This window comes from Pituophis catenifer, unplaced genomic scaffold, assembly GCF_029215685.1.
Source record: "Pituophis catenifer annectens isolate HBS135680 unplaced genomic scaffold, rPitCat1.0.hap2 SCAF_7, whole genome shotgun sequence".
Lineage (NCBI taxonomy): Eukaryota > Metazoa > Chordata > Lepidosauria > Squamata > Colubridae > Pituophis > Pituophis catenifer.
The window spans coordinates 53763476-53785461 of record NW_027256887.1 but is presented as its reverse complement, the minus strand read 5'-3'; positions in this window follow the sequence as shown (position 1 = coordinate 53785461).

Here is a 21986-nt window from a genome sequence, read left to right as displayed (position 1 = left end):
GGAGTGAATACTTGCAAGCTTTTGCCAAAGCATTTCAGTTGGGACAGGATTTTCTTAGGTGGGCTTAGAACCAAGCCAGCATCATCACAAGGCAGGAGCTGCTTAAGGGGGCAATGCACACAAGCTCTAAGGAAACAGAATGCTTTTCTTTGCTAACTTTCTTTTCACTTTCTTTTCTCCCTCCATCTTTCTCATGCACTTTTCTTTCATGCATATAAACATCTTCCCAGTTTGCTCTCAGTTCTTCCTTTGATCTGTCATACACAAGAGTTTTGGCCATATCTTTAAAACCAGGAATACCGTATCTGGAACGTAAAAATCCGGACAACTAGGAGATGGCACCAGGTTTCTTCACTATTTTTTTCTTGTTGCTTAGTGAATGTCCAAATGCTTGTAGCTTATTGCCAGAGGAGACAGAAACAGAACAGATAAAAAAGGGGGACAAACCCAAGTTTGCCAAAAACTGGTTAGAAGGTAGGTATTTTTTAAAAAACTGGACTGTCCAGCATAATTCCATACATCTGGCTCTTCTCCATAATATTATTTGTATGTTTTTGTTTTTCAGTTCCAAATGATAGCAAGGTCATTTAAAAAAGTCTAAAGAGCTTCTAAAAAGTAAATTAAAACTGTTATTCAAGAAATACTTATTCCTATATTTTGATTTTACACATTTGCAGTTAGCTATCATTTGTATTCTGCTCATGGGCTTTTGAGAGCTGATGAAATCTATGTGCTATTATGAATAAAAATAGCTCCACCATTAGCAAACTTTCTACTTATCATGGAGCAAAAGTACATGAAGGGGGTCTGCAGATAATGCCTGCTTAATGGGTATGTTCAAGGTTAGCTTTAATCAGGGTTATCAATTACACTTCACAGGTGCCTTGTTATGATACACATCTTTATGTGAAAATCTGTCTTTGAAAATAAATGTGATAGGAACCATTAAATCATACAAATGTGTCAAGAACAGTTTGGTGTTTCTTTGCAACATCCATTTTTTTGTTTTTATAATTATAAAAGATGGCAAAGTCTTTCATCTACTTTAGTAGATGGATGCATCTACTAAATGCATCCATCTGGCTCAGTGGTGAAACGTAAAATTTGTTTGGTTCTGTGGGCGTGGCTTGGTGGTGGGGGGTTAATGTGACTGGATGGGTGTGGCCAACTTTTTTTTTTTACTTTTAAAAGCATTTTTTCTACTTTTCGGCAGAAGAGGTTGTTAAAAAAAATGCTTTTAAAAGGCTCTGATGATCCCGAAGAAAAAATGCTTTTAAAAGTAAAAAAAAAAGCCTCTGATGATCGCACGGCTGGGCGTGGGGGGGGGGGCAAGGATTTTTGCTACCGGTTCTCCGAACCACCCGCCGCCATCGCTACCGATCGAGTGATCTGGTCCGAACCGGGAGCATTTCACCCCGATCTAGCTGATGATTTTATAAAATAATTTTAAATACTTTTTTGCATGATAATATATAATTATCATATAATATAATATATGTGTGCAAAATTAGTCATGTTGATCATACAATTGAGAGTTACTATGTGTGATTAAAATATTGGATTTGGATTGGTGAAAACTAGGTTCAAACTCCACTTGACCATGAATGACTTTGGGCTAATTAACACCTGCATTCTGATCATGTGATAGAGACAAACAGTCTCAAGGAGTGGATAACAAATTGAACAAATCCTTATTTTGTTTCCTTTTCTTTTTCTTTTAAAATGTCCAATATTCCAGGACATTATTGGGAACTGGAGATGGAATAAAAGCTACATTTAAAAAAATGACATAGGAAAATATATAAAATTGCTTTTTTAATAGCAATATTAATTATCTTAGGAAAAAAAATGTCTCTCATTGTAAGTATTTAAAGTATTTAAACCAGATTCTATAACCAAGATTTAAAGATTGTTAAGAGTGAGGTACATCTATCTATAAGTCCTTGACTTATAACCATTTGTTTAGTGACTATTCAAAGTTAAAACAGCACTGAGAAAAAAAGTGATTTATGACTTTCCTTCTATTATATATTAAAAAGTAATGTGTGATCCAGCTATTCCACATAGATGTTTATCTGGATATCCGCACTGTATAATATCTTCCTTTATTTCCAGAGAGAGAGAGAGAAAAAAAAAAAAGAAATCAGGCTTGTGGAGCTCATTCATTCATTTGATTTACCCAATAACTGGAATTAAATAACATACTTTATTTTAGATGGTATATGGTAAAGAAGAAAGCAATGCTGCAGTCCTATTATCAGATAAAGGTGTATGCCAAAGTTCTGGCTTTTTATTAAAGGGTTTAGTTGTGATAAACAATATTGTGCCAATAAAATATACCAAATGTCCCCTCCAGCATTCTTTTCTCCTACTGCAGAAACAGGAAAGCTATGGCCCTCTGTTCATTCGCACAATTGTTTTGCTGCTGGTTTTACTGGCTATAGTTACTGGGAGTTCTAAACTAGCAAGTTTTGGGGGACCACAGATTTCGTCTATTATAAATCATTGTTTCTGCACAAACCTATTCAATCATATCACACATTTAAATTCATGCTTAGTTGAAAGACTGCAATATCCTGAATATCCCCAAACTCAACAGTTAACAACTGATTTTGTCTTATTGAAAAACAGATCTACACGTGTTTGCATGAACATGAGAATTCTGCTATATTAGGGACAGTTGTTTCCTTGATCACAGAGAGAGTGAAGTAAAGTCAGTGTATGTAGAATATCTATTTCAGATGTTGCCATTTAACAATAAAATCAAGTATTAGTGGTATAGGATCATCATAAGCATGTTCCTTATACAACTTAAAAAATCTCATGTTTGATTTAAACAGCTGTTTGAGAATTCCCTCTATTATTAATCTGTAAAAAGTCTCTGGTTTTAGCAAAACATAACTGTAGATGCCTTACTTAAATTTATTTTAAAAAAAGACCTGTGTGGGCTTTCTAACCCCTTTAATGCGTTCACTTCCATTTATTTGAATGAAAATCTGTTGTGGTATAGAAGAGCTTACTTTGTGCAGAACCAATCAGAGAAGTGGAATATGCTCTTGAAGCAAAAGGGGAGAACGGATGTGGTTTAGTCTAAACAGGATTTATTTAAGGTTTAAGCAGACTTTTCCCTTGGGGAATTAAGCTGCCATTTAAATGTTTATTTCTGAATATTTTACACATCACTAAAATCACTTTCAGATGACTTAAACATATGCATGGTATTATTGTTTATGCTTTCTGTCATCTCATACATTTTTCTTCAGCTGTTCTTTATTTTGAAACCTCTTTGATGTCTCTTGATTTAGGACTTGCCAAAATGGGAAATCTTAATCAAGGCAGCCACTACTTCAGAAGAGGTTTTTTGGCATTCAATCAGAGATTTAATTCTTTTTAAAAGTAAAGATGGCTAAAGAAATATAAATGCTGATCTCAGCTGTAGTATCATTTGATCTTTCCACAATTGCACTAATTAATGCATACAGTATGTACTTTGATAGATTCACTTAATAGAAATTCTCAGTTGTTTTGCTAGAATTCTTGCTCTTACATGCTACTACATAAGGGCCATTCTTCAGGATTTTGCAGGCTTTGGCTTGCAGAAGATGAAAAGTGGGAATTTTTTTCCACAGCAGGCATGAAGATTGGAAAGATACTTCTCGAAGTCATCCTCAGTTGGATTGCTAAACCATACTCAACCTTATGCCTTTGGATATTTTTGCTTAAACATAAACAAACAGTTAAAGAAATTTTCTTTGTTTATCATGACTATCCTTGTGTTTGTAAAAAAATATTTTAATTTAACAACAATCCTTGCTTATTATTTTGTTCACTCTAATGTTGCTTTTGATTGATTACAACAAATCTCTCATGCTTTGGATAATACAGTAGATATATTTGTGCAAAGAAAAACATTATTTATGATAACTTATGATCCACATTTTTCCTTTTATTTTGCTTACAGTAATAAGATTTAAATCTGGCCCCTTGGATTCTTGTAGCCCAGTTAAAAGTAACCCTCCAGCCCTCTCATTTTGTGAGAATGACTGACTATAATGTAGGAAAGTACTTGTACTGATTGTGGAAAGCATTCTGTCAGAAGCTTGGTGTATGCCATTGTTTCTTTGGAAAAGATTAACCTCTCTCCTTTCAGATTTTCTGACATTTTGCTTATATTTACCACTGCATATTAAAGGAGCTTCACGTGGATTATACTATTGCATAAAGGAACTCTGACAGAACAAATATCACCATTGGTGCAGCTTTATTTCATAAATAAAGCCACCCTTTTAGTCATTGGTCCTGTCACACCATTTCTATGAGATTTGGGGTTGAAGTTTCAAAACATTGAATATGTTCTTTATTCATTCTATTTTAATCTATTTTCTAATCTTTTAGGTCATTTCTTGTTCTATAATCCATTTGTGTTTCATTTTCATTTGATGGACAGATAATCTGATGTTTTTCTGTACAATTCTGATGCAAAGTAAAATTCATTCTTCCTTCACTTGATGACATCCATGTCCTGACATAGCAAAGACTCTCATAGCCATTTTTTTTTTTGGTCCATAGAACTTTCCTCATTTGGGCAAACTTGGATTGAACATCAGTGTTCTTTCTAGTATTATCTCATGAATTCTATTTTTACACATTTTATACCAGTTTTTCTGATGAGGGAGACATGAACACTGATTTTATCTAAGGCTAGAGAGGCTCAAAGATTCTGGAAATTGCCACCTTGTTCTTTATGACTTCTTAGACAATTTGATGCTACATTCTTTGATGTTGATAAATCAGCCCCTCTTGGAAAAACGTAATATTTCTCAAATCCTATTCCTTTCAAAACAGTATCTTTGACTAGGAACAGGGTAAAGTTCCAGAGTTTTAAAGAAGTGTTTGTAGTATTTTCCAGACTGATAGGACTCATTATCTTTGGTATAGAGATCTTTAGAAATCTCTAGTCATAATGTGTTCTTTGGTATAGAGATATGTGTTCTTTAGTATAGAGATCTTTAGAAACTTCTAGTCATAATGTGTTCTTAGAATCTGTGTGGTAAGACCTTCACTGTGATAATGGATAACAAAGTTTGAGATACAGGTAGTCCTTGATTTAGGACTATTTATTTAACAACCATTCAAACTTACAATGACCTCATAAAATGATTTATGACCTGTCCTTGAAGTTATAACAGTCACACTACCCCTACGGTCATCTGATTGCAATTCAGGAGCTTGGCAACTGGCTCACATTTACCAACTGTTGCAGCATCCCATTGTCATGTCATCATGATCTGTGACTTTCCCAGCTGGTTTCTGACAAACAACATCAATTGGGGAAGTTGGATTTGCTTAATGACTGCATGAATTATTTAACTACCACATGATTCACTTAATTCTTGCTGTAAAAACGGCTGTAAAATCAGGTCCAGCCATGTGATAACTCATTTAACAATTGTACTGCTTAGCAACTGAAATTACTATCCCAACTGTGATTGTAAATTGAGCACTACCTATATTTATGTATGACAGACTGGTCCAAATAAGCCCTTATTGATCAATGAAGTATTTAGACAACTAGTCCCCTTTAATTCAATTAATCAGGGATTTTAATAGACTGAGTATCAGTTTAAAATATTATTATGAGTTTCTATCTTTTGTGTGTTCCACAATCAATTACCAATCAACTCAGTAAGATTCATGGGCTGTTAATCTTCTCTGGAACTTAACATTTTCCTAAGCAACATACAGTTTTTGTATGCATGTATATGTGCATACATGCATGCATACATTAATTGCAAGAGTGGAATTGGGTCCTGAAAAAGGCCAATTTTCTCTCATATTACCTTGACTATCTATGATCCTTCTCAAAATTTCTCTTGTCCCTCTGCTTCTGAAATTCTAGGTTCAGGTGCTGACATTCAAATTATGAAACATTGTTCATATCCTTTGTTGAGCTGATACTGATAATTAGTGATGTCCATCTTGGTGCCAGATTTGGAAACTATAGTTGTGCTATAATGATTACTCAGTGGAAAATTTTCCAAGAAGACTTGCTGTCCTTAAGTTTGTTGAAGAACATGGGGGATTTTAAATGTAGCATTGGAGAGAGTCATCATTTTATCCTTTACTTTAGACAGAAAAAATCTTAGTCCTGCATTGATTGTATTTCTTATCTGTCAACTGGCTTGTTGTTACTTACTTGATCCTGCTGTTGTTATTTTTTTTTTTAAAAAAATATGTTTTATTGGTGCATTTTTTCATTAAAAACATAAAAAATTCCATGTCTACCTGAACAGCATGTTGTCTGGGCATAATTAATTTTAAGTAAAGGTACAACAATAACCATAATCATACTAGTAATCTTAATAAAAATATCAATTTTAATCATAAAATAATAAAACAATTAGTTTATCCATCCTGCAATACTTTTAATACAGATTTTTATTAACTCTTCGAATTCTTTTTACATTCCTGCTGTTTTTGAGTTATAATTTTGCTGATGCTTATTTTTTTTTTTCAGTTAAGAACATTCCACTCAAATATTGATGTAGAAACACCATCAGTGAATCAATAATAAACAGCACGTATAAAGTTTATAGGCAACTAATACAGAAAGAGGTTCCTAGCATTTTAAGAACCCCAAAATTGGTGACCCTTTAAAATTTCAGAAATAGAAGTGAAGTTTCTCAGAGCAGATCATACAACACTATGAAGAATGATCACTCTTCATTTTACATCTTTATACTACATTTCTCAACATGACATAAATCAGCATCTCCCTTTTAAATCCCCTGTATTAAAACAGCAGCCCTTATATTTGAAAGCTCTGGGAAAAAAATTAAGACACCTGACACAAGAAAACTTGATACATTTCTTATCTCATGCTGAGAGGACTAGATCAGACCCTGTCTCATGTTGTGATTTCATTGATGCGGTATTTGATTACATCCGAAAGGAAATTTGGGATATTATAGCCAATATGAGATGAAACTTCAGAAAATAATTGAAAAAATTATGGTTATTTTCTTAGTTTCAAAGAACACATTAGAGGAAATACCTTTGTTAGCTCTTACCTTATTAATTTATACAGCACCACAGAATGTTCTTAGCTGGATAAGAAAATAAATACTTATGAAAATCCTAGCTATTAATCTCTCTCGCACACAGTCTGTAGAAAGGGATAAGTGCATTCTGCCCCCCAGTCAGTGTCTGGAAGATAAGGGTAATAATTACAAATCCCCAGTTTTCATGATGGTGAAAAGAACATCTGTATCATTTAAGCATGCACAGTTTTTTTAAAAAATATAATTTTTGATCTTATGAATATCCAATAAGATTGTTAAAAAATTTGACTACAACATCCTAGAAGAAAGCCAGCTATTTTTAATCTTCTTCCTCACTGAGTAGGTTGAACAGTTTGCTTGCCTTATTAGAAACTTTCTGTCTTATTGACACTAGGATAACTTTTTTTCTACTTCTGTTCTTTTGATAAGGAATAAATCTCCAAAATATCCAAGGGAGCTGGCTCTTTGAATTAGCAGTTGACTAAAATTTGTTCCAAAACTTTGGAAAACTTTAATTTCTTATTAAATGAAGAGTTCAAGTGCTGGTTTCTGAAACCACCCATGGTGCTGTTTGAGCTTGGCTGTTTGGTTGCAGACACAGTGATGATGCTACCTAGTTAGGCAATGAAATGTCTGCCAGCAACCAATCAAGCTCAAAGAGCACCAAAAATCTAAAGATCACACCTATACCTGATCATTGGAAAAATATTATTGTTCCCCTGCAGAAAGGGAAAGGCAGCAAGAGCAATGCAAAAACTACAGGGAGATTTATTTGTTAGGGAAATTAGTGGAGCTCATACCACAAGAGTATAAGATATGCAAGAACAACATTTGGGAACAGCATGTGGTTTTATGGAAGCAGGTTGTACAGACAATACATTTGAAAAATGTAAAGGATTTTGAATATTTGTTAATTAAATTCACTAGGCTTGAATTATTGAAAGTTTTATGTAAATATCTTATTTATTTATCAAATTTCTATCTTACCTATCTCACCTAAGTGACTTTGGGTGATTTACAAACAACATCAGAAAATTTTATAAAAACTTGATTAAAATATGAAGTGGAAGGTCAGTTGCTGAATGTAATAAGATCAATTTACAAAAATTGAAATAAAGCATGGGTGATTGATTCAGTGTGTTATTTGGGGATGTGGAAGCATGGAGATTTTTTATGCAGTAGATGCCCTTTTGTTTAACTGAGAATCTGAATGATTTTCAGCAAATGGTAGAAAAATTGTATGATGCAACAAATAATGATTAATTGCAAGTAATACATCAATAGGAAAAAACTAGAAGTAGATTTTTTTGAAAGATGGAAAAGTAGAATAAGAAATTGTGAGATGTGCAGATACTCCAATGTAGTCAAAGACGTTTTATAGAAAAGAGCAAAAACTGTTCTTTGAGACAAGCTAGTAAATACACACTTTACCTATACAACATTTTTTATCCGCATAAGAAAAATAAATAAATGACTCCATTCCATTTGTACAGTATACATTTTTCTAATTCATTTGCTATATAGTTTTCTCTTTGACAAATCAGATCCTCTTTTAAACCTTCACTGAAAGCTTCTGTGTTACAGTGTTCTGCTTAGAACCATTTGGCTCAGAGTTCAGAAATCTCTCTTTTGCTAATATGTGCATAAAAGTTTATGTCAGTCCAAGACTTCCTTTGCAGGGTCTGGGCTCGGGGGAGTGTGACAGATTGGATGGTGGTAGTGCCAGCAACCTTGAAAGAGGTGCAGGAGAGCCTACAGTCAAGGGGCTCTTATAACTGATATTCTTCCAGAAAAAGAAAGAAATCCTCAGCACAGAATATTGAATGTTAGAGAGAAGACTGTTACATGGAGTTTTGGTTTTTTTTTTAAAAAAAAAAACATGAGCAGTGCATGCAATCATTTGGACCCCATGTGCAATCTGGCATATTCCAAACAAGATAAGCTTTACTAGCACGGGGGAATCAAGATCTTCAAGATGAGAGTGCAGTGTTGTGTTCAAAAAATCACCATCAGAATCCTGAAACATCACAGCATGCACAAAAGGTGTGGGGCTTCCTTGGTGGTGCTTCATTCACTTTCTTGCACATTTTGACACAACCTTCCATAAACATTGCTTTTGCTACTTTAGTAAGGCCTATCTAGAAAATGCTGTTCTAGTTGTCTAATATTAAAAGAGGAAGATGGTGGCTAAGGAAACAGAAGCTATGACTTTGATAGGGATAATTTTCATGGCAATTTTAAATCTCAATTTTTCCTGAATCCCAGTGAGTTGACAGCATTAGGGTGAGAAAGCATCATTTTTGTTGCACTGCCTGCAACATTTTGTAAATGGAAAATCTGTTTAAATGAATAATGTCTTTCAGAGCCGACTTGCTTATGAAGTATAGAACATTTTAGCTTCCTACTCCTGGAGAGGCGGTGACAGAATTACTTCAAGAAATGTTTCTCTTGTATTATTTCATATATATTTCCAATAAAAGTGTGCATGTTTGTAGGCTCAAATGTATAGCATTTTTAGAGCAGCAATTTGCTTCAGTCTATTTGATGGCTTTACCTGATAAATTCCCTTTCATCATCTCTCTACAAATATTTTTCTGTAAAAGAACTGTACTTGCATTGGCAATTACATTTATATAAGCTCATGATGTGTTATAGCTTTCTCAGATTTCTTTAAAAAATCAATTTTTAAAATATCTTATTCAAATGCACACATGCTGAAGAATAAACATATTACAGACTAATGCTTCATTGAAATTTACATAAATTCAAAACCTACAATTTCTACTATTCAATGAAAGTTAAAATAGTGAATAAAATATCCAGTGTCACTCTCTGGATATATAGAATACATTTGAGTTTCTGCTAACAGATTTGTTGAGTCTCCACTCTCCATGGACACTTTTCTCAGTGAAAAAACTAATTTGGGAATGTGTTGAATCTCAAAATTTGATTTGAGTTACTAATACAGTGCACATTTTGTGAGGAAAAAGGCTCAATGGAAAAGCTACATGATTGGTGAGAAGATTGGAGCTATTAGAAAACAATATGTTTCTTTTAGACCAACCCAAAATTCTGGATGAGAGCACAGATGTACTCTATAATTAATCCATTAAGAACAGCAGGGAATTCTCTAAGGAAAGAGGTAAGTGAGTTGCATTTGATGAAAGAGACACTTAAAGGAATTTAAAGAACTCCCAAGCATTTGTATATGTATACAGGAGTATGTGGGAAACATTCAATAAGCAATGTATTAAAAAAAAATTGTGAGTGGGAAGAGGGAATTGGCCTTTTATCCTATCAAACCACGTAACATAAACTTTGCTTTGCCTTCAGGATTTTGCCTTTGCTTGTCTGTTTCCATTTATGATATACTGTACATACTGAAACATAAAATATACTATAGCTTTTCTACAATTTTTTACCATGTTAGTTTTCTTAGGATTATAATCTTCAGTGTATGCAACACTGAACCACCCAAGACTACCACTCCCCTTTGGTGTATTTGTTCAATGATTATATAGGTATTTTTCCTCAAGACAGCTTTAATCAAGTTCTAATCACATGGTAACAGCAAATGAGAGGCATACCAATATCTTTCAATAGGATCATATTCTGCTTAAAGGAAGTGCTTAGCATTTCATAGATCACCAACTTGAGATTTCAGCATTTTTATTGGTTAGCGTGAGACTCCTCTAAGAATAAGTGAAATGACATTTGATGCAAATCCACACTATTTTTACAATTGGGTAGGTAGGGCCGAATCATCTGTGAGATTATATCATGGTTGCCCCAATGTTAACATAGTAAGTGGAGGAGATTGTTTTATGTTCACTGAAGTCATCTTCGTGGACTCTGTCATTGATACAGGCATACCTGGATTTACATTTAGACTGCTTTCAAGTTATATTTACATCACATGCTCTGCAGTGATGTCTGTCAGAAGGACTCAAAATTATGCCATCTGAGAGATGGCTCCATCAGCACCTCTTCTGTCTTCAGGCAGTATTTTGTTTATATGTGCTGAGAAAAAAGTATAGACAGGTCTTACTGACAGGATAATGGTATAATATACATAGAATATAAAGGTGTATGTTTATTGCTGAACTTACATTTCAGTGTAATTTGATATTTTTGATGCTGCTCCTTCCCACCATAGCTTGACTTCTTTTTTTTCCAATATCAACTTTTAAAAGTCTGCTATACTGAGCTCTTTCCTTCTGATAAATAGATGACATTCAATGGAATATTATTCAGGACAGTCACATAAATATGACGAATGAACACCATGGTCCTTGCCAGAGGTGCGTTTCAGCAGGTTCTGACCAGTTCTGGAGAACCAGTAGCGGAAATTTTGAGTAGTTTGGAGAACTGGTAGTAAAAATTCTGACTGGTCCCAACCCCATCTATTCTCTGCCTCCCAAGTCCCAGCTGATCAGGAGGAAATGGAAATTTTATAGTAACCTTCCACTGGAGTGGGGAGAGAATGGAGATTTTACAGTATCCTTCCCCTGCCACGCCCACCAAGCCCCCACCAAGCCTTGCCCACCAAGCAATACCACGCCCACCAAGCCACACCCACAGAACTGGTAGTAATTTTTTTTGAAACCCACCACTCGTTCTTGCCATAAAATATAAATGATGAATCAGAAAAGACAAAAAGGCCGAGGATTTTAACTGAAGCAGGTTATGTAGATTGATTTCTGTGAATTACTGTAGCCAAATCTTCTGCTCTACACAGAGCAGAATAAAATAATTATTCTACCTGATTAATGTCTGTGAACTTTCTGTAGAGTGTACCAGGTTCTGAATAAGACATTTAGATTCTTCACAGCCTAGACCTTCTTCTGGATGTAAAGTCTAACAATATCAATACATTTCATGTACAACTAGAATATTGAGGTAAATCTGGAATGGTTTGCCCACCGGGCTTAGGACAGCCCCCGACCTCCTCTCTTTCCGCCGCGAACTGAAGACATGGCTCTTTCATCAATTGGACTGACCCATCTAGGGGCTTTTACATTGTAATAATTTTAATTAATTTTAACTGGATTTTAATTTACATAAATTTAAATTGTTGAATTTTATTCTTTGTAAGCCTCCCTGAGTCCTTCGGGAGAAGGGCGGCATATAAATTGCATAAAATAAAATAAATAAATTAAATAAATAAATAAATCTTCATACAGGCTTTATTCAAGCACAAATGGTTTAGAAACTCATAAAGGCTAGTTTATGGCTTTTGAAATCTGGACTGTGTTTAAATAAAACCTTCAGAAACTCAGTTCTTGCTTTGGTATCAATACCAGCTGAGCGGCAGAAACAAACATAAAAACACAGGCTGGATCAGATTAAAGCCCTGGGAGTCTAATGTTTTTTGTCACACAGCAGCCATCACTTGTCTCCAGGAAACTCACATGCAAAACACAATGGAGATAAATTCCATTTCCTAGGGAGCCACAATAGGCTAATTACATGTGAGAAGTAATACTATTTAAAATGCACTCATAAGAATGCAGAATGAATAATGCAGCCTGAGAAAGTAAAATATGAATTTTCAGATAGGGATCATATTTAACAACAGAGCACTTACTTTCACAATGAGAACTATCATGGTCAGATTAGGAAATATCATATATAGCTGCTGCTATTAACCATAACAGACAAATGCATTTTAGGATATGAAGTAAATTTATACAGCCATACGCAGCAGTTAATTTTGTGTACAAATTCCATAATTTATCTATGAATAAAATACACAAACCTGAAAGCATTTGTACTTATCCGCCTTTTTAGAAAAACACTTAAAAATTGATGCCTACAGAGTGCTGAGAGATATTTTTATAAATAATGATGAAGCAGAACACTGGTTCTTTCGTTTCACCTTCCAATTTATTTTTATTTAACAAAAATAATAAAAATTAAATCAGGTGAGATATCAAGGGAGGTGACTCTGGTCTCATGGCTGAAAAAACAATGTTGAAGTTGTCAGTTGCAAACAATGTACATTGTGAAAAGAAAACAGGTCAGTTGGCATTTGACAAGATAGATGCTTACCATGGGCATTTCTGGTTCTGGATATGAAAATGAACCCAGGCTAGAGATTTAATTTCCTAAGAGGATAAACTCATGAGGAGCCTTGTATCTGTCTTGCAGCAAAGCACAGATCATATACTGTAACTGGCATCTTCTCTTTTTAAACCCTGAAGAAAAGCCAGTCCGCTCATCCTGGCTAATTATGGATGGCACTCAGATATTGTTGATTTACCTATATTGTTCCCACTTTTGCTTTTAATTTTACAATTTTTGCTTTTAACTTTCAAAAATCTTTTGGAATCGAAGCAGATTATAAATACTGTAAAATAAATACTAAAAAGAAGGAAGGAAGGAAGGAAGGAAGGAAGGAAGGAAGGAAGGAAGGAAGGAAGGAAGGAAGGATTTCACAGAACTCAGAAATTATTCAATTATTCAAAGATCTCTTGAATGATAACCTACGTAAGATCATCTACCTAAGATTTAATAAAGGTTTATTTCCCTCCTATTGGGTCATTAATGACTGAAATATAATGACTTGGCTAGACTGCCAAATCCAAGTTCAAGACACCATACATAACTTCTCCTTTTACCTTCCTGTTGATTCTTCAAGATAGTTTTGGTTTCAGGAGAATGCCTGATCAAGGGTCACTCAGAAATTTTCATGGCTGAATGGAGATTTGACTCTGAAATTCTCTAGTTTATTGCTCTAACTATTATACTATGCTCTTTATGTTCCCTAGAAACCACTCTCTAACCTTTTAGAATGAATGAAACTTTTAAAAAAAGAATCTTCAGGGTTGCACCCAACAAATGAATTAAATAGAGTTGAATGGTATGGATTGTACTATTAAATATGAAAAACCATTTAGAAATGCTATTGTTCTGGCAAAATTGAACAGCATTTTGTTTTGCAGAACTGCCAAAATTAAAAGAAAAAAACCTCAGTCAAATATTATATGGCTTTGGTAGTAAAAACAGATGCTTCATGATTCACAAACAAAATGAGTCAAGCAGGAGGTCATATTTACAGTAACTTTAAAAAAAAATTAATGGTTTCATCTGAACTGTACTACTCCAATTGAGAATAGATTAGGAATAACAAGACCAGACACTTGCTGTTGAGTTATCAAAGTTCACCCATTTATTTAATTTTATTATAACATATTTGTATTGATTGGTGTCTGAGATATTATGGGCAGAGGTCAATTTAAAGTCAGTGAATTAGCCTTGATTCTTTTTATTTCCAGTGGTGCTGTAACTGGACTATTTGTGGAAACACAAGTGGTGGTTTTATGTTAGGATGTGCTGAAAAATCTATAAAATTATTAGCAATAGCAATAGCAATAAGACATATACCACTTCATAGTGCTTTTACAGCCCTCTCTAAGCGGTTTACAGAGTCAACATATTGCCCCCAAAAATCTGGGTCCTCATTTTACCCACCTCAGAAGGATGGAAGGCTGAGTCAACCTTGAGCCGGTGAGATTCGATCTACTGAACTGCAGCTAGCAGTCAGCTGAAGTAGCCTACAGTACTGCATTCTAACCACAGTGCCACCTCAGCTCTATTAGACTGGAGGGTTTGGAGTATTTGAAAAAGTGAACTCTGCCCACTTCCCAGTTAAGAGTGGACAATGTTGGAACCTTAAGTGAGGAGCTTACCAGTGATAGTTTAGGCTGGTTGATGGTGTTTTTTCCCCTATTGCAGGGGATTTGGAGCAGCCTGGAGTTTAGCTTTGACTATAGCCTTGACCCAATTAATTGAGGGCCCAAAGCAGATGACATGGTGATTTGGTTCTTGGCTTGAGGGCAGATTAATGTTAATCTGATGGAGATTCTAGTCACCACTGGAACAATGAGGTTACCAGGGCACTTGACCAGACTGCATTGGAACATACTATATCTTCTTATAGATCTGGTGCAGCCACTTGATTTACTGAGAAGTTCAAGGAGACATAGTAGTCAAGGTGTGTCATGGAAGAAGACTTAAATCTCACAGGGCGAGAGCTCATGTTCAAGCCTATTCAGTGGTAATTCAAGTGACAAAAAGGATGCAATTTGCTACTCTGATTGCATTCTCTGGGTGCTGCTCTGGGACTCTTTAAGGCAAGTGGATGTTTTTAGGAAAAGATGAATGCTAAGAACTTCTGAAGGGCAGCTGTGAAGAATTCTCTCAGCATTTGGCAATATATTTGCTCAGATTTGAACTCCAGCTGATCAGTGCCAATAAAGACGAGTGTGCCTTGCAAAGTGATCTGTGAGTCCTGTGGAAGTAGACAGGGGTCTTTGTAGTGTAACCTCTGCCACTTCCTGCTTGGATCTCTGCCACAAATGCCTGAGTAAAGCCTCCTGTGTGGTAGTAGAAGCTGGATTTGAGCAGTAGTCAATGCTTCTTTGTAAAAAGGATGTTTATGGAGATTCTCAATCATTCAAGTCATGGTTGTCCCAACGGTGCTTTTTCCAAAAGGCAACTGAACTTTTCTTGGCTTTTTTCTTTGAAAACATTTCACTTCTCATTCAAGAAACTTCATGGATAAGAAGTAAAATGTTTTCAAAGAAAAAACCAAGATAGTCCAGTTGCCTTTTGGAAAAAGCATCTTTGGGATTATAAAATGATATTTGTTTTCTCAGAAAGTGTTTCTGATGCATCCATGGCTCAAGAAGCCCTGGCTTAGTCTGGTTTGAATAATTTTAGGCCTAACCATAAGTAAGAAAATATTGTAGAGGGAATGGTTCTGCAACTCCAGAAGCCCCAGAGGAATTGAATTATTTGGCCCTTTGGCAGTCATCAGATTTCAGGCCTTGGTATTGCACTTAAATTGTATTTGTGGATAACCTTTGGAAAGGACCTTCTTGGTCCTATTTGATCTCTGTGTCTTTTGATCACATATCCTTCTGGACCATCTCCAAAAGATGGTGGGGAAAGGGAAACTGTTCTGCAGTAGTTCTTCCTAAAGAGTGGTTCAAGTCAGAGCAGTGGGAGAAATTTGCCAAGTGATATCTATGCTGGGGAAATCAGAGTTAATCATTAATATACTGATAAGTTATAAATCTTAGCCCTGAAACAAATAGGCAACGTACTAGAAGTGTCTGGAGGCTGTTAACTGGATGGGAAGGCACATATTCAACAAAATCCCCCCTAGATGAAGTGGCTCTGAGTTGGTGGATTTATAATTCCAGAGAATCTTTGACCCTGAATGGAATTGTGTTCCTGTTTTCATAAGTGATTGCACTCTAGGCATGCCTGTAGTCTCATAGCTTCTTAATGAGTAGGAGGCAGCTGTGACTAGGACAACTTGTGCATCAATTATATCTTGCACACCAATGCTGGACATTTTTAGATCAGGAAGTCCTGCTCACAGTCAATCATTCTTAATTACCTTCTGTTTTGATTATTGACATGCACCTTTTGTTGGGCTATCCTTGAAGAACATTCATTCAGAAGCTATACTGTAGCTAATACAGACCATACAGGCCTGAATAATGATGGATATGTCTCAATATACATAGGTTGTTCTGATGCTTCAGGATCTGTGCTTGTTGCCTATGGATGTGATTCAAGGTCCTGATTGTCATAGTCATTGGAACTCTTGCAGCATATAAATTTAAATAATAATAATAATAATAAGACAAAAATGTCAAATCCAATCTGGACATCTGACTGAATATGCAATAAAAGATAACAATAAGGCTGCCCTACATAGTTTTGGACATGCTCATCCAAGTGATTACTTTCTCCTCTATTCATCTATTTGTCTGACCAGATTGAATTGGACCAGCTCCCTCCTTATGAAGCAGCCTCCTAGAATTTTTGATTGCTTCCTCCACAACGCTCCTTTCCTGTGGACATTCAGTCATCTCCATTCCTTCTACTTCTTATGAAAGCTATTGAAATTTATCTGTTCTGTCTAGCACAGGAACATAGCATGTTAAGACTGAAGGTGGAGTTTGTGAGTGCATTTTCTGGTTTTTCATTTTACGTTTGATATTTTAATATATATTTGAAGTTATTTTTTCCTCTTTCTTTTAGAATATAATTTTATTTTATAATGAAATTGATAGCCACCTAGAGCCTTTGGGATTGGCCAGCATACAAATGAAGCAAATAAAATAAAATAAAGAAATACTTTCTTAATGGAAATAATGAGAAAATTCTTTCATCTCCCCACAGGTCTTGTAATTTTCAGTCTGTATGTCAGATTGACTTCAAAATAGTTTCATACTTCAGCTCATTGAGATCCCAAAGGCCCTGAGGAACACATTGTAGAATTTCCTAACACCTTAAAGGTACCCCAGAGAGTTCATGGATGTTCTCAACAGAATTATTTTCCTTCACACAGAGCCATTGTGATTGCAAAGCCTGCCTAACAGATTTAAACATCTTCTCAATACCAATTTTCATATAGCCAACATAATTGGGGGAAAAAAACCTTGATGTGACAATCTGAAAATTAAGCAAAAGCAAGAAAAGGAGCCAGTTAAACCTACATTGTAAGCTTTTGATAGAAGAGTGATATTCTGATAAAAAAAAGGAAAACATTGTTTTGAATAGATTAAAATAGATTCTTTCAGCTCTGTCTTTCTGATATCCTAAAAAAGTCAGAAGTAAAAAAGTCAGCCCCTATTTTAGGTTGCCTGTAAATTCTTTCCTAATCAGAACCTACTGAAGAAGGATAGAAAGGATATTATCTTGAAAGACAAGGCAGTTATTTTGGTTTCTCCCTTTAAGAAAATAATACTTACAACTGCACTTCACATTATTATTATTTTTTGCTCTGATCCACTCTACAGATACCATTGCCATTATGATGTCCAAATAATTACTGTCTCATCTCCAGTGATACATAATATGATTTTTTATAGTGCTGAACATCTATTAACAATCAGCCCAAATAAAGACAACGTGTAACCCTTCAGCTTTTTCAGAATGCAGTTCTCACTATCTCTCACTACTAACCATATTGATTGAACTAGAGAGAGAAATTATAGAAATTAGAATCAGAAGTTAGGAATAATAGTAAGCTTCCCCCCCACCCCAACTTGTATACCTGTTCTATAAAGCCTCTTTATAGATTTATACTCAGTGAGATACTGTTATTGACTCCTGGCAGAAAGGTTTATGTTCTAGTTATTCCCCAGACCCAGTGGTGGAATTCAAATTTTTTTACTACCGGTTCTGTGGGCATGGCTTGGTGGGCGTGGCTTGGTGAGCATGGCAGGGGAAGGATACTACAAAATCCCTATTCCCTCCCCACTCCAGGGGAAGGATACTACAAAAACTCCATTCCCACCCCACTCTGGAGCCACCCAGAGGTGGTATTTGTCGGTTCTCTGAACTAGTCAAAATTTCCCCTACCAGTTCTCCAGAACCTGTCAGAACCTACTGAATAGCACCCTTGCCCAGGCCTATTTAAAAATTTAAAATATTTTTCATTGGATGGAAGTTTGGATGCAGACTTTATCAGGCTGAACATAATTCCAGTATCAATCTATGGCACAAATTTATTTTGACTAACAAATTAGCTTTGAAAGTGAATTAACTCTAAATTCAATCATTTATTTTTAATGATTTCAGTAAGACAGAATCGTTTTAGACAAAAAAAATGATCACCATCACTTGTTTTAAAATAAAAGCAACTTGTTTAATTATTTTTTCTCTTAATCCACGTACAACAGAATGTTCTGACGAGGCTTTGAGCATTTTTCTGCATGTATGAAGACACATGATATCGTATTTCAAATAGCATTGGTTAGATTGTGGAAATGGCTCAGCCAACTTTTTCCTTTCCCCATAAGAACTTTCCAAGAAGACTGTCTGAACATGTTAGACATTCAGATGAAGTAAAATGAACATATTTCTGCTACTTTAATTTTTACTTGTGCATGTTTTCCCTGGCTCAGAATCAGTGATCCAGTTCTTGTCATTGCTTAGATCTTGTATTCCTTCCAAAGTATTTTGTTGGTTTTTGTGTGTTTGAGTCTGTGTGCACACATATTTTCCCACTCCCCCTTTACCTCTTGCATTATATCTTTGAGAGCAGCAAGTCTTAGCTGATGTTATTTATTAACAAAGTACTGAACTGTTGGAAAGGACAATGAATTTATGGGTCTTGGAAACAAATCTGATCTTATCATTGCTCAATGACCATTTTTAATTTTGTGCCTTCATTTGGTCATTCAGTTGTCTGAGGCAAGATGTAGAAAGCAATTTCCTATATATTTTTTTATAGCTGTCAGAAATGAACTGAATTTAATTCAGAAACATGTAATATATGGCAAATGTTTTGTTTCAGGCAGATAGCTCAAAAGAATATAGGGGAAAAAATCCATAATTATACAGTCAGGATGTTTTTCAGAATGTTTACTTAATAGTCAATACGTTAAAAACAGGCTAAAGACGCAGCATGGCCTTCTCCAACTCGAAGAGACACTTGTTCGGCATGCTGAGGCAAAGAGGCAGTCCCGGAACCAGCGAAATCTGGGGGCTGGGCAGGGGACAGAATGTATCTGCCCTCAGTGTGGAAGGGATTGCCACTCTTGAATTGTCCTTTTTAGTCACACTAGATGCTGTTTTAGGACCTCTTTCCAGAGCACAATACCATAGTCTCTTGAGACTGAAAGATGCCAATGAAAAACAGGGTAGTTAAGCTATTCAGTAGTCGATTAGAATAAAATGTTTGCAAATCACACAGAAAAATAAATGGCAGCCCAGGAAGATACAGACTCATAAGTTGATCAAGGTGCTATCCTGAACGGGGATAAAATAGATAAAATAGATTTTGAAATTAACTCAAAGTCTAGGAAATCAGTCAGAGGGTATCTAGAAAAAAAAGATACAAAAGATTATATCGTTTTCACCACAGGTAGTCCTTGACTTATAACAGCAATTGATCCTGAAATTTTGGTCAGTTGTTGCAATTGTGGTTGTAAATTGAGTCACCATGTGAATGAATTCAATTTTACGGCCATTGTTACAATGGTCATTAAATGATATGCCAGGCTCATTAAATTAATCATGTGGTTATTAAGTGAACCATATAGCCTTATTTCTGAATTCAGCTTATTCAATAGGCATTTTTTTAAACCACAAAATGGTAAAAAAATATAAAACATGATCACATGACAGCAGGACACTGCAACCCCCTTTAAATGTGAGTCAGTTGTCACATGCTCAAATGTGATCATATGACTGTGGGACTGGTATGGCACTCGTGGCGTTGTAGAAAGGTTGTAAATAACTTTTTTTGAGTCAATTGTAACTCTGAACAGTTGTTAAGCAACCAGTTACAAGTTGGGTTGTTTTTAAGTGGAAAGCTTTTTACTGAAAAGTCTCAATATTCCAGTTCAATTTTGGAGTAATTGTGGACCATTATTTCCACAAAATTTTTCCTTTTAAATTTACAACCTTTTAATGTTTTAATATTCATCCTGAAACTACTACCTACCTCTATGAACTTATGAATTGTCCTAAGAATCTGGAATTTGAGGACATGGAATTTGGGATGTTGGTTTTTCTCTAATCCATGTATTGGGGCTTGATTTACTTGTTTTGTATCTTCCAGTACCACCCTGGTTCATCTTCCTGTTCCTGAAGAGACATTATTAAGAAAACTCAGGCTTTTCTGTGCTTCTTCCAAAATATTTTTTTAGAGAGGACTATGAGGAAAATATCAGCAAACAGATCTATGGATACCTCCAACTTTGGTAGTGCAGTATCTTCATTTTCACAAGTCATTTCATAGATCATTATAAAGAGAACCATTAAAAACCAATGGACTATTACACTCTTTCTGTGTAATCTCTATGCATAGCCTGTCTTGAACATCTTCTGCATAGAGATTAATATAAGAAATGACATATCTACTCTAGAACCAGATATATAATCTCTTATTGAAGTGTAATCATTATATTGAGATCTTTTCCACAGGTCTGCGACCGTATGATTCCAAGCAATAATGTATGAAATATACTGCAAGTTTCCCTGAGCAAAAGTATAATATACAGTATGTACTTCCTTTAACCGTAGAAAAGCAATTGTTGGTTAAAAAATAACTAAGAAAATATGGTGGTATCTGATTAATAGTATCTCAACAGCAAAAACATTTCATACAGTCTCATTGTATAAATGTGCAGCATGCCACAAAGAAATTCTGGCAGCCTTGAGTTAAATAATTTTAGTTAGATATGAACTAGTTAAAGACAGGCAAACTTCCTCTTTTCTTAGAATGAAGGAATACAAAAACTTGCTGCAGTTTCTCACAGTAAATATAAATTTTAAGTGTGTTTATAGTTCTCCTATAGTGTGATGATAAGAGGGATATGCTGACAATTAACATGAAGATCAGAAAGTTAAAGTTCCTTGTTTTTCAGAAGCAAAGCATTCCAAGACTAGTAGGTACATGTTATCCACTCAGTAGTGGAACATGCTTGGACCAATCACAGATAAAGAATAATCTGGGTGAGGAAATACCCTCATCTGTCTTTCATATTTTTCAATTATTCTGTTCAAGTACATGCATGAACTTTTGAAAGGAACCTATAAAAAGAGTTTATGAATGGTTATGATTATACATCAGTGTCAGGTTCCAGCTCAAATCACTGCATGATGGGCAGCAAATTCTGTCATTCTTTTACAATTAATTGACAGTAATGAAGATTATATGGTTTAATACACTCTACTGTCTGGGTGGTCTAGCTAAAAGCATGGCCACACACTGCAAGCTGTACCATCCAAACCATAATATGCCAAAAACCGAAGGAAGATCATGACCGTAAAAAATAAGCAAGTCAAAGTAGCTTCAGGTGGGTCAAGAGAAATTACACAACCTCAGCTCTGGAACTTGTTTTGGCGATCAACCTGCTATCTTGCTTGATTGCTCATGAGAGTATTATTGAA